Raw genomic sequence first — 12,558 nt, forward strand, 5'->3', positions numbered from 1 at the left:
GGCCAATGGTGTCCTCTCAATACAATTTGCTAATAAGGAAGTTCAACTTTTTCACTGACTATGCCCACTTGCAGTGGCTTCACCAACAACAGAAGGGTAATATTAAGATTTGCCGATTGTAAATGTCCTTCTGGCCTTGCCCTGTTGCCAACCATCATGATTCTAATGATCTGTCAAGAATGTAGAGATCCTCTTATTACCCAGAAACTATTGTTTTCAAGGTGGGGGATGAAATGTAAAATATGTTGATGGGCTCTTTTAGCATATGAGAGTCGTTCTAATGCTTTATGCCAGCATAAACTGTTTTAATGCACTGCATTGCATTAATGGTAAGAGTGTGCGTGTCACTAAAGCCCACAAGGTAGATACCCCTTTAAGGGAAACGTTTAGAATGACCGTTTAGCAAAATGTGCATATAAGGTGGAGATTGGATAGTCCTAATTAGATTGTAAAGCCAAGGAGATTCAAAGGAGTTCTGAGTTTGAAGAAAGTCATAGACCCAGAGTGTTTGCTCTGGAGAAGGAACATTTTCTTCACAAGTATAGACGAGTGGAAGCCCTGGTGGTTTCCTGACTGGAGGAGGAGCATAAAGAGAGACTTTGTGGGACTTTACTTTTATTGTTTATCTAAGTTATTTAAGGTACTGTTCATATTTTTTGTCTGTTAGACCACAGGGAGGGTTTATGCTGGCGAAGCCAACCTTATATTTTAAGTTAAATACCATAAAACTGCTTTTCTAAAAGACAATCATGTGCCTTGTTAACAGAGTATACTGCTGTCACTTTAAAATTAATGTGCCATTTATTCATATCAGGAGATGTTGAACATTGACTTGTTCAGGTATTTTGCTGTGAACTGTGCTTGCTTGCAGGTAGGTGGGTTTTTCTCAGTTACACCAACAAATTGAAGAAATAAGTTGCAATGTGGGAAATAAGGTGATAATTCCATTGCAAGGACACCACCTTACAGATATACCAATATCTATACAAATAAAGCAAAGTGAAGCTAATGTCCAACAAAGAAAAATGCCACCAAAAATCTAGATTCACACAACATTTAATAACCTCTGAAAGCACTGTTGGACATTAGCTTCACAATAGTTTGTCAGAGTCAGGGTAAGGGGATAAACTGAGTGGTGTGTGTGTGTGTGTGTGTGTGTGTGTGTGTTTATGCACGCATTTGTGCATGTGCACACATGGGTGTTTCTGGCTTAGGCTAGTTTTAGCGCGTTACATGTGCAGCGTGTGCATGTGGCTGTCTTATGTACTGGGTACTGTTACAGGTTATTTTTGGGAAGGTATTTTTTTAATTAGTTGACTGACTGAAAAAATGGAACGTGTTTGCTTCTCTTTTTCAGTCAGTTTAGTCTTAGCCATCTTTTTTTTTTTAGGTTTCCACATGCAGAAATCAATGTAATGTGCACTGATGTTTTTGCACATCAATTTACACACACACACACACACACACACACACACACACACACACACACACACACACACACACACACATTTGTGTGTGTGTGTGTGTGTGTGTGTGTGTGTGTGTACCTACACATATACACACACAAATTCCTTTCACTTGATTAGCCTTCCGAAATGCAGAACATCATATGGCCGAGAACATATGACCGACATTTTGGAAGGTCGAAACTAAAATAAAAAAAAATTGTTTTTTGTTTTTTTGCAGGGGGGCAAGCCACTTGCACCCTCACACTCCCTGCTAATTAACTATACCAATTCCAAGATTGTACTACATTGGGAAAAATGGCAAATTTCCCATTCCACAATGTATAGGAATTTCCATTCACACTGTTCGACCTTCTGAAATGTCGGTCATATGGCCTTGGTCATATAATGTTTGGCATTTTGGAAGGTCAGTTAACTGAAGGGGATCTGCATTCTCATACACATGCGCGCACACACACACACACACACACACACACACACACACACACACAAACACACACAATTATGCTTTGGTGGTAAAAAATAAAACATGGTTAGTAGAAAAAAGAAGTAGAAAACAGTTTGGGTATGTAGAATTAGCCTTAAAGAGGCATAATAACAAAACAGATAGGCAATGCTGCGGAAATTAGAAGTACTTGTTCTTCAATGGCAGAAATAACTGTGTTAGGCATAACATTTGTCAGAAGTTATAAGAAAACAACTGGAACATGATATGGAAGAAATAAATGACATTTCAATTTTATGAAAGATGTTTAAAGTGTCTTTCAGGAAGACGGTATATTTTATATATTGAGTAGTGTTGTGTAACATAGGTTACGTTAAAGGAATTTTTTTGTTTTTGGTAGACAGAAGGAGTTATTACAATGTTTTTCTATAATATGAGGATGAGGTTCAAAGTCAAATCCAATTAGGAAATAAGTTTGATATAATTAGGTTGAAAGAGGAGATTTATGGAAAATAAATGTAGTTGCATATTTAGTTTCGTTACATCAGTTCTGGATGCTGCATTACATGAAATATGATAAGCAAATTATAGTGCATCAAGTAATTTGAAAAAATATGGCGAATTTTGGGGGAAAATAAGTGGATTTAAGAGAATAAAGAATTTAGATAACATTATTAATGTCATAAGAATGGAAGGTTACTGAGGATATTGGGCAAGATAGAATGCAGTTGCATGAACAAACAATACAAAAGTATTACCATGTTGAGTTGTAGGAGGATTTACGTTTAAAATATTAATAATTATCAAGGAAAGCAGCAAGAGATTTAAAAACCGTATATTGATTCAATTTTTTAAGGCAACTGATGCTGAATAAATTAACTGTGAAAACTACCATGCTGTATAAAGTGGTGATGAAATAATATGCAATATTTGTAAGGTAAATAAAACTACATACAGTGAATTTTTATTGTGTGGGAGGATTAAAACATTATGGGGCAGACTGTATATCATGAATAAATTGTCAGAATTACAAGCTGTGGCTATGCATATGGTTTTATACAGATAAAAGGAATATAATAAAGGAAAGTTGGATAAAATGTATATGTAACTCACTGGATAACAAACTGGCTCTGATTGGTGGCTCTACCTACTACAAAAGACCTGTCATGCTGTCATGAGTGGTGTACTCAAGGGTTCAGTCCTTGGACCACTCCTCTTTGGTATTTACTCTTCACAGGTCAAAGCTAGTATAAATGGTTTGGAGCTGACCAAGTATGCCGTTGATTGTAAACGTCATGCCATCATAAACTCTCATGAGGAGACCAAGATCCTCAAATAGTGCTTTTCCAACACAAATTGCTGGTACCATAACAGTGGACTAAAATTGAATGTCAAAAAAGTTATAATAGTCTCCTTTGGAAAACACAATGTCCACAATAGCTATCACACTGACAACATGCTCCTGAAAATTGATTTCAGTAAAATTATCAGGAAACTAAGTGAGAAACAAACTATCCTATCATCACCATTTATCCACTATTGTAAGAAAGATCTTTTTCATTAAGCAGCTTAATAGTAAGAGAGTGTTGTGTAGGTCCAGGGATATGACAATTCCACTGTATTCTATTCTTCTTCTTAGGCTGATCAATGAATATAATTCCCTCTTCATCATGTACCTATTAAAGCAGTTAAAATAACATGAATCTTCACAATGCCTTTTCATCAAGAAAATCAAGAATGTATAACAATACACTAGACCTGTCATCTACTCCCAACACAGATACTGGACAAAAGATTGAAAAATAATTTGAAAACATTTAAAGAACATCCTCATAAAAACATAAACACATACTAATTTTAAAATCCAATAGCCATCTTGTCTCAGGCAACATCTCAAGCAAAGTTGGCAGTGCCATGATTGCTCCCCAGGCTAGTGAAAGCAGATAACATATGCATACTAAATCTAGAGCAATTTATAATAGTTTTTCAATCTTACTCACAAACACTGGCTAAGCTACAATGTATGTACTGTACCTGTGTACTATGTGTGTATTCTACCTACATTCCAAAGTTCAGCTGTACACCACAAATCTATTACTTACCTTTATTTTTAAAATTAATATCTTTTTTGATTGTTCTCTCCACTGTCGCTGTTTGTGCCACATGCCACTGTAAAAACATGTCTCTTGTAATTTGTGTGTATACTGATTATGTCTAAATAACTAAATGTGTCTGTAATTTTTCTTTGTGGAGCTTTTCTCCCCGGGCCTCTGCTGAAAAAGGGCCTTTTCGGCTCAGTCAGACACCCCCGGTTAACAAATGTAAAATAAATAAAATAAATAATTGTGAAAATGTCCTACAAAATATTTATTGCAGAAATTCTTATCTATTAACTTAACCTTCATTTTGACAAGACGGCTGTAAAAAAATAAACACCTAGACTCAAACTACAAAACCGTAACTATAATCTGAAATACAGGTTCACAGGTTATCACTAGACCACTGATTGTGAAAATCATTAGTAGATTAGCCATGCAGGTCCCACTTCTAACTGCCCTTTTCCATAAGGGATTGCAATTCCATGCCAGAGATGTACTTATGCTTCCCCATCCATTTGCTGAGGGTGCATTTAATGGGTTAGGGACCTATTCTGCTTAACATGAAGGGAGACCCTGTTCCTGAGGAAAGGGATTCCTTGAGAGAGGCATCTATCCTGCCAGCATGTTCAATTTATATTGCAGTGATGGTTTAGGTGTCTTGTATGCGTATTTGTTGGTTGTGTTATAGATATTCTTGAATATGAGGTCAAGCATGGCAGGGCAATTTGAGACTTTGTAGTTAAGACAGTGGTTACCTCATTGGTGCGTATGAGGCTTTGAAGAAGGGCAGAGCTTTAAGGAATTCAGCATAAGTCATGGAACTTAGGTTCTGGATTTTTGGGTGAGGAAGCTTTGCTGTCTTTCAAACTGAGTCACACATCAATTTGGGTATGTACTAAATGGAATACTATATTCCAGTACGGCCCTGCTAAGGGAAGAGTTGAGAGGGATGGCAACCTATATGGACCTGGAAATTCAGCTATGGTGATCATAAGAGATTTGATTTCCACCAACTGTATCAGTTTTGAGGGGAGTGTTGTTTTCCAAAGGACACACTGTTACAATATTTTGCATTTAGTTGAAAGCCAAACAAACTAAAAACCACAGCTTTCTAGCTCAACTCTTCTCCTGACGGTTTAAACACTCTGTGGTCATCCCCTGCCCAACAGACTCACCCAGCAAAATACCTTGGGAAAGTGTTATAAATCTGCTTAAGTTACCTGCCTGAAGCAACTCCAAAAACAAACTAAAAACCACAGCTTTCTAGCTCAACTGTAGGCGCTCCTTCTACTGTAATTTATCCACACTCTGAATGTGTTTTTAAGACTACCTGCTTTTTAAAAAGTGAACTGCTCCTTATCATTTAAAGTATTACTACAGGGCAGGTGAGCACACATGCAGGTTAATTTTTCTGACTGTAGTAACTTACTTTGGCCACCAGGAAGCAGCATAATGCCAGCAATCTACCATATGATGCAGTTACAAGGTTCAACAGCATCTTCCTGAATACCCTGAACTCCCTTGCTCCCTCTAGAAAGGTTAGAATAAAACCCAATTATGCTCCCTGGCTCTCAAAAGAAACTAAGTCCCTTATGCTAAAAAGAGCTAGAACTTGGAAAGCCTGGATCAAAACAAAGGAATTACTTCTGCTACATAATTATAGACACCTCAGAAATCTGACAAAAAAAACAAACCAATAATGACAAAAAGTCCTTTTATAACTCTGCCCAATTCAATAACAAATCCAACCCTCACAAGTTCTGGTATACTATTAACAAAATTCTCTCTCCAGGCTGCCCCTCAGATCCCTGCCCCTACCGAAATACATCTCCTCTGGAAACTGCTACTCTTCCCAATAAACGCTTTATTGTAACAATTCAAACACTCATACCTTCCAGCTGTAACACAACTTCTCTGCCTACCCCTCCCAATCCTTCTAACAAGCAACTATTCTCCTTACATCTAGTTCCTACTTCCTACATCAGATCTCTTCTTCACAAACTCAAACCCTGCTTTCCCCTCCACTGACAAGCTACCTCCTACCTTCCTCAAACTTGCTGCTGACTCCATTGCTTATCCAGTATCTAAACTAATCAATAAATCTATTTAGGAATCCACTGCCCCTACCCTATGGAAATCCTTTTTCACTATTCCCCTGCATAAAGGTGAAAACTCTACAGGCCCATCTAACTACCAACCTATAGCTTCCATCTCCCCTCTCTAAGATTCTCAAAAAATGTATCCACTCACAACTACTCAACTACCTCCTCCAGTATAACTTCCTTACTCCCATTCAGCATGGTTTTCATCCCAACCATAGCACAACTACTGCTCTCTTATCCTTTACACATACCATTGTTGAGGTCCTAGACAATAACAAACTCATATCATGTCTCTTCCTTGATCTTTCCAAAGCCTTTGATACAGTCTCCCATCGCCTACTGCTATCTAAACTTGCAGATCTCAGTCTTTTTTTCTCCCTTGCCTGGTTCTCCAGTTACTTATTCTGCAGGCAGCAATCTGTTAAATGACTCTCTTCCACTTTTCCATTCATACCTATCCCAACCGGGGTACCACAAGGTTCCATCCTGGGTCCCCTCCTATTTAATGCCTTTACCAATGATCTCTATACTTCTTGCAAACAATCCTCCCTCATCCAATATACAGATGACTCAACTCATCTCCATCTCAAACAATATCTCCAATCTCCACACTCTTACTCAACAGGCCTTCCTATTCACTGAACAGTGGCTGTTCAGTAATCTACTCATTCTCAACCCTAAAAAGACCAAACTCTATTATTATTTGTCCTCCAACCTCTCTCTCACCTCAAATCCACCTTTATTATTACTTTCTCTAATAACACTGTTATCCATCATGAAGCTCACACTAAACTCCTTGGGGTCATCATAGATGATGAACTCAAATTCAACTTACACATCCTCCAAAGTATAAAAAAGACTCACCAGAAACTTGGTTTACTGTGTTGCAACAAAAAAGTTCTAACTGCAAATCCCAGACTCTCCCTTGCACAAGCTCTTTTCCTCCCCGCCCTTTTATATGCTTCCCCAGTACTCACCAATATCGAAACTACTACTTTAAACAAACTCTAACAAACTTACCACAAGATAGCTGGATTTATCACAAACTCTCCATACAATGCACATCACTGCCTTGCCCTAAATACTCTCCACTGATTAGAATTCCCCCATCTTCTACTGCTGTCACAACTTCAAATGTTACACTTCATTCTTTACAAACCATCCTGCCCTGCTTTCTCTTCCTTCATCTCTATCTACACTCCTACACGGACTCTCCGTACCTCTAATCAGCAACAACTAGAAATCTACCAACCAAAATAAATAGCTGTCTAACTCCTATATAAACACTCTGTCACCCAAGCCTGGAACAAACTCCCAAGAGACATTTGTCCCATCATTCACCCATCCAAGTTTAAAGAAAAACTCAAACTTCATCTACTCAATCCAAAATATGTCCTTGTCAAGCCCCTACTTAAGCTCCCTACAACCCTACTATATACCTTTTCAGTCCCTCCACATACAGCTAAGTATTTCACTATTGTGGATACTTATTAAACTGTACAATCAATACTGTTGGACCTAACTCTTTTTGTAAGTATATAAATATATTTTTAGTCTGTAAAAATATTGATATGTATATATCATGTGTTTACATTTCTGTTTTGTCTCTCTAACATTCTTGTATAACTGATTTTGACCATATTTTTTACTCAAATCTTTGAATCTCTGTAAACTGTTTTTTTTTTTTTTTGGAGGTTCCCTCCTCGGATCTCCACTGAAAACGGGTGACAAGCCCAGCTGGACCAACCCAGTTAACAAATGTCAATAAATAAATAAATAAATGGCCCTGGTGTCATTTGTTAGCATGTATATGTCCCTCTTTGAGGAGCCAGGAGTTATCAGAAGAACTGATGACAGCTCCAAGTTTGCAGTAATCTGAAAATGGTGTCAACCATGGTCTCCTGGCACCTACTTCTACTTCAGGAAAGTAAATACAAAACAGGACAGGTTCCAGCAATGTGCCCCATGGGCCATCATTATTTTCAAGTCTTTTTGAGTAGAGTGTGCCCTCTCTCAACTTGATGTGTTTTATCTGTAATCCATTCTGCATTCCAAAGGGCTACGTTACAGTTAACATTTATTTTGGTCAATCTATCTATGCTACCTGTCTGTGGAATGGTGTTAATGGCCTGTGTTGGGCCTAGGTATGCTGTGTGTACATTTGTCCAAACCCATTTTCAAAGTACTTGACTAAGTTGAGCAGGCAGGCTATACATTTCATACATCTTAAATGGCACAGATGAAGGGATCTCCAGCTGTCAATATCAGTATTTATGTGGTCCATAATGATGTATTCCATATTTTATGGATAAGACTGAAAAAGCTTTATTGGTCTATAGTTGTCAAGGTCCATGATGGGGACATAATTTTGGAAGGGAATGACCAGTACTGTTTTCCATGCCTGGAGGACACATCAAGTTGATAATCGGAAACTGAACAGCTCTAGGTGAGAGAATGTGAGACACGGCCTCAAGCTGCATAGAAAACACAGATACATTGTCAGTCCCCACTGAGATAGTGTTTTTCACCAGTGAGAGTGAGCGAGCCTTTAGGAATTGTGCAGGGAGAATCATGGGGTGTGTGTGTGAACATGGTGTTTAGTACGGAGTGTTGGGGAGGATAAGAGGGAAAGGTTTCAACTAAATTTATCTGCAAGTATATTGTCTATGTCCTCAAGGGTAGAGCAGGTTTCATATCAACTTTGGGCAAATCTGGGTGTATTTTTAGGATTCTTAACACACTCAAAGACACATAATGGCTATCCTTGACTGAGGAAGTGATTTTCAATTCACAACTAGCCTTAGTAGGTAAGACTCTGTATTGGACTTCATTACTTATTTTTTGAGTTTTGCTTCAATTTATATATATGGATGACACATTTGTTATATAGCTTATTTGTACTTTGGTTCTGTAAGAACTGAAAAGACTGCATGAAGCTATAAGATACTGTACTGAATCTGGAATGAATGTCAACAACATCCAGATCAAATCTTTCTGTTCTTTAATAAGAGCACTCATTAAAACAGACTGAATAATTTCCATAGCTTCCGCCCCCAGTATACTGTCCGTAGCTTCTGTCCTCAGTATACTGCCCATAGTTTCTGTCCTCATTATACTGTCTGTAGCTTTTGTCCTCAGTATACTGTCCATAGCATCTGTCCTCATTATACGGTCCATAGCTTATGTCCTCATTATACTGTCTGTAGCTTCTGTCCTCAGTATACTGCCCATAGCTTCTGTCCTCATTATACTGTCTGTAGTGTCTGTCCTCAGTATACTGTCCATAGTATCTGTCCTCATTATACGGTCCATAGCTTGTGTCCTCATTATACTGTCTGTAGCTTCTGTCCTCATTATACTGTCTGTAGTTTCTATCATCATTATACTGTCCATAGTTTCTGTCCTCATTATACTGTCTGTAGCTTCTGTCCTCAGTATACTGCCCATAGCTTCTGTCCTCATTATACTGTCTGTAGTGTCTGTCCTCAGTATACTGTCCATAGTATCTGTCCTCATTATACGGTCCATAGCTTGTGTCCTCATTATACTGTCTGTAGCTTCTGTCCTCATTATACTGTCTGTAGTTTCTATCATCATTATACTGTCCATAGTTTCTGTCCTCATTATACTGTCTGTAGCTTCTGTCCTCAGTATACTGTCCATACCATCTGTCCTCATTATACGGTCCATAGCGTGTGCCCTCATTATACTGTCTGTAGCTTCTGTCCTCAGTATACTGTCCGTAGCATCTGTCCTCATTATACGGTCCATAGCGTGTGCCCTCATTATATTGTCTGTAGCTTCTGTCCTCAGTATACTGTCCATAGCTTCTGTTCTCAGTATACTGTCCATAGCTTCTGTCCTCATTATACGGTCTGTAGCTTCTGTTCTCAGTATACTGTCCGTAGCTTCTGTCCTCAGTATACTGCCCATGGCGTCTGTCCTCATTATACTGTCTGTAGCTTCTGTCCTCAATATACTGTCTGTAGCTTCTGTCCTTATTATACGGTCCATAGCTTCTTTCCTCATTATACTGTCTGTAGCTTCTGTCCTCAGAATACTGTCCATAGCATCTGTACTCATTATACTGTCCATACCTTCTGTCCTCAGTATACTGACTTCTGTGTTCAAGGTATCTCTCATAATAATAAAAAACTGTAAATTTCCTACGCATTCTACATTCTTTTTTAACCTCGGTTCCCAAGCCTCGCACCATTTAAACAAGATCTGTTTGTACTCAATGTTACACATTCTGTTACCACTTTTTTATCTTTATCGGTATTTTAGACTGAAGGTTATTTCTCTAAGCTCATCTGTATCCTTCACTGAAACATTTCTTTCTATTGAAACTGTACTTAAATCTACATGTAATATAAAATGAAGATATAGTCCTGCTTTAACATGGCTGCATTTCTAGGCCTATGCAAAGAGAATACTGTATTTATGTCTAAAAAAGTACACTTAAATGCGGCTTGATCTTAGACGTTCCATCATAAATTCTTGTTACTGACCTTTTTTCAGGACTGGAATATTTGTCTTGATGCAGTACTGAATTGAGACTGGACATTTTCTGCAGATGCAGGGGTATTTGCTTTTGGGTCCATGAATGGAGTGGTCACAAACTTTTTTAGGTCAATGGCTAGTTCTAGTAAGCTAGTAAGTTGCCTTTGAGAAATCCTTAAAGACAACTGAATTTACAGGTGTCTTGGGCTGGATCCTGATGGTGAAAGTCACTGAGTAGTGATCTATTCTGACCATACATGGACAGACTATGGGTGTAGAGTGTGATATTGCAATATTTGTAATGAAAGGGAATAATAAATGTGGGTCCCTTGAAAAGGATAGCACTGTCTTATCTAGCAAGTTAGCAGTGACGAAATCATCGCATATTTATTTGTAGTAGTGTAAGTCTCCCACTTTACAGATGGATAGTTGAACCTCCCATGTATAAATCTATTTGCTTAATGGAAAGGAACTCTGTTTATTTAGATATGTCTTCTGTGATGCTGGTGATGAAGAAGGTGTTTTGTTGTTGGCCAAAATATTGTGGGGGTGGGGGGTCTTAAACTGTGTTTACTAATAAGTACAGTAGTTCAGGGTCATTATGGATTCATAGACAAGTACTAGGCTAACTGCCCTTGCAGTCCATTGTAAGCCTAGCCAATTTCCCTTCAAAGGTGAAGATCAAACTCTGTATCTTGTGTCTATGAGGTAAACATTTCAACCATCAAGCCAACCCCCATTCCTTGATAAGTCAGACTATAGTCTTGCTATGTCTGGATATGGTGGTATTTTGGAGTAATCTAAACACACCTCCACCAACTGTGGGGACAGCCTAAGAAGAGTACATGAAAGAATGACATACACTGAAACTAGAAGACAGTGCATTTCACACACTGGAACCACTTTCAGTGACTATGGAGATGTCAGCCTTTTCCAAGGATAGTAGGACTGAAAGGATAGGAAATTTCTTATTGAAGTTTCTACTGCTAAGAAGAATTACATTTACATTGTCCTGATTTGGTATGTCTAAGATGGTAGATGAATAAGTTAGCAGATAAAGGAACCAATAGCTATAGTCAATTTCTGATCAAGACATTTGTGTCTTTGGATACTGTGGTCAAGTTTTGAACAAGGCACATGTCACTCCTTTCAAAAACATGAAACCGTCTCAAAGCAATATCCCACATTGCTCAGAACTTATTCATAATAGTGCCGCCAATTTTTAACCCAATTGACATTGCCAATATCCTTGTGAACAAATTTAGTGTCAACTCCACTCCTAAGACTTCTATTGAAAGCCTCAAAATATCTGAATCCGTACTCCCCAGTTATTTCTAAAGATCATTTGCTGAAAGTGCTAACCAAAATACTTCTTGCATGGGACCTAACACTCTACCTGAATGCTTAATTAATAGTGGCAAACTTGCCCTTGCAGATGTGGCCCTCAAGCTATTTAACTTAAGTTTAGCTATTGGTTTCTTCTCTGAGTGGCACACAGTAGCAGTGATGATGGCCCTCCAAAATGGTGGCCTTACCATCGACCCTGGTAATTACAGAACTATCATCTGCAAGGTCATGGAATGTATTATAACCAAAGTGTATATAAGACAAACATAAAGGTTAGGATTCAGAAACATATTAGGGATTTCAAAATGACCACCCCATTAGTAGTGTTGCATTGCATGTTAAAGACATTAGTGTTATGTACTATTAAGTCTCCAATGGATAGTGATAATGTCATTTATTAAATAATTTGGAAACAAAAGTAATTATGGAGTTTGATACTCTTTCTTCAGAAGGTTAGAATATTGAAATCAATTGGCCATGTCCATTATGAATGTGTATTTCAAATTTCCTGCACCACACATTTAATGTTTACTTAGTTTTTGAAAGATGAAATTGATTATATCTCATTAATACTGTGCTTCAAAGAATGTATGAAC

At 38.0% G+C, this 12,558-nt stretch overlaps 1 protein-coding gene across 13 annotated transcripts in view; it reads right to left on the minus strand.

Moving 5' to 3' along the window:
• LOC122806731 (plasma membrane calcium-transporting ATPase 2) overlaps positions 1-12,558 on the minus strand; it is a 2,851,771-nt gene that overhangs the window by 368,854 nt on the left and 2,470,359 nt on the right. The window lies entirely within an intron of this gene.

Source organism: Protopterus annectens, chromosome 7.part0 (assembly GCF_019279795.1).
Source record: "Protopterus annectens isolate FY-2018-M chromosome 7.part0, PAN1.0, whole genome shotgun sequence".
In the NCBI taxonomy this organism is placed as follows: Eukaryota; Metazoa; Chordata; order Ceratodontiformes; family Protopteridae; genus Protopterus; species Protopterus annectens.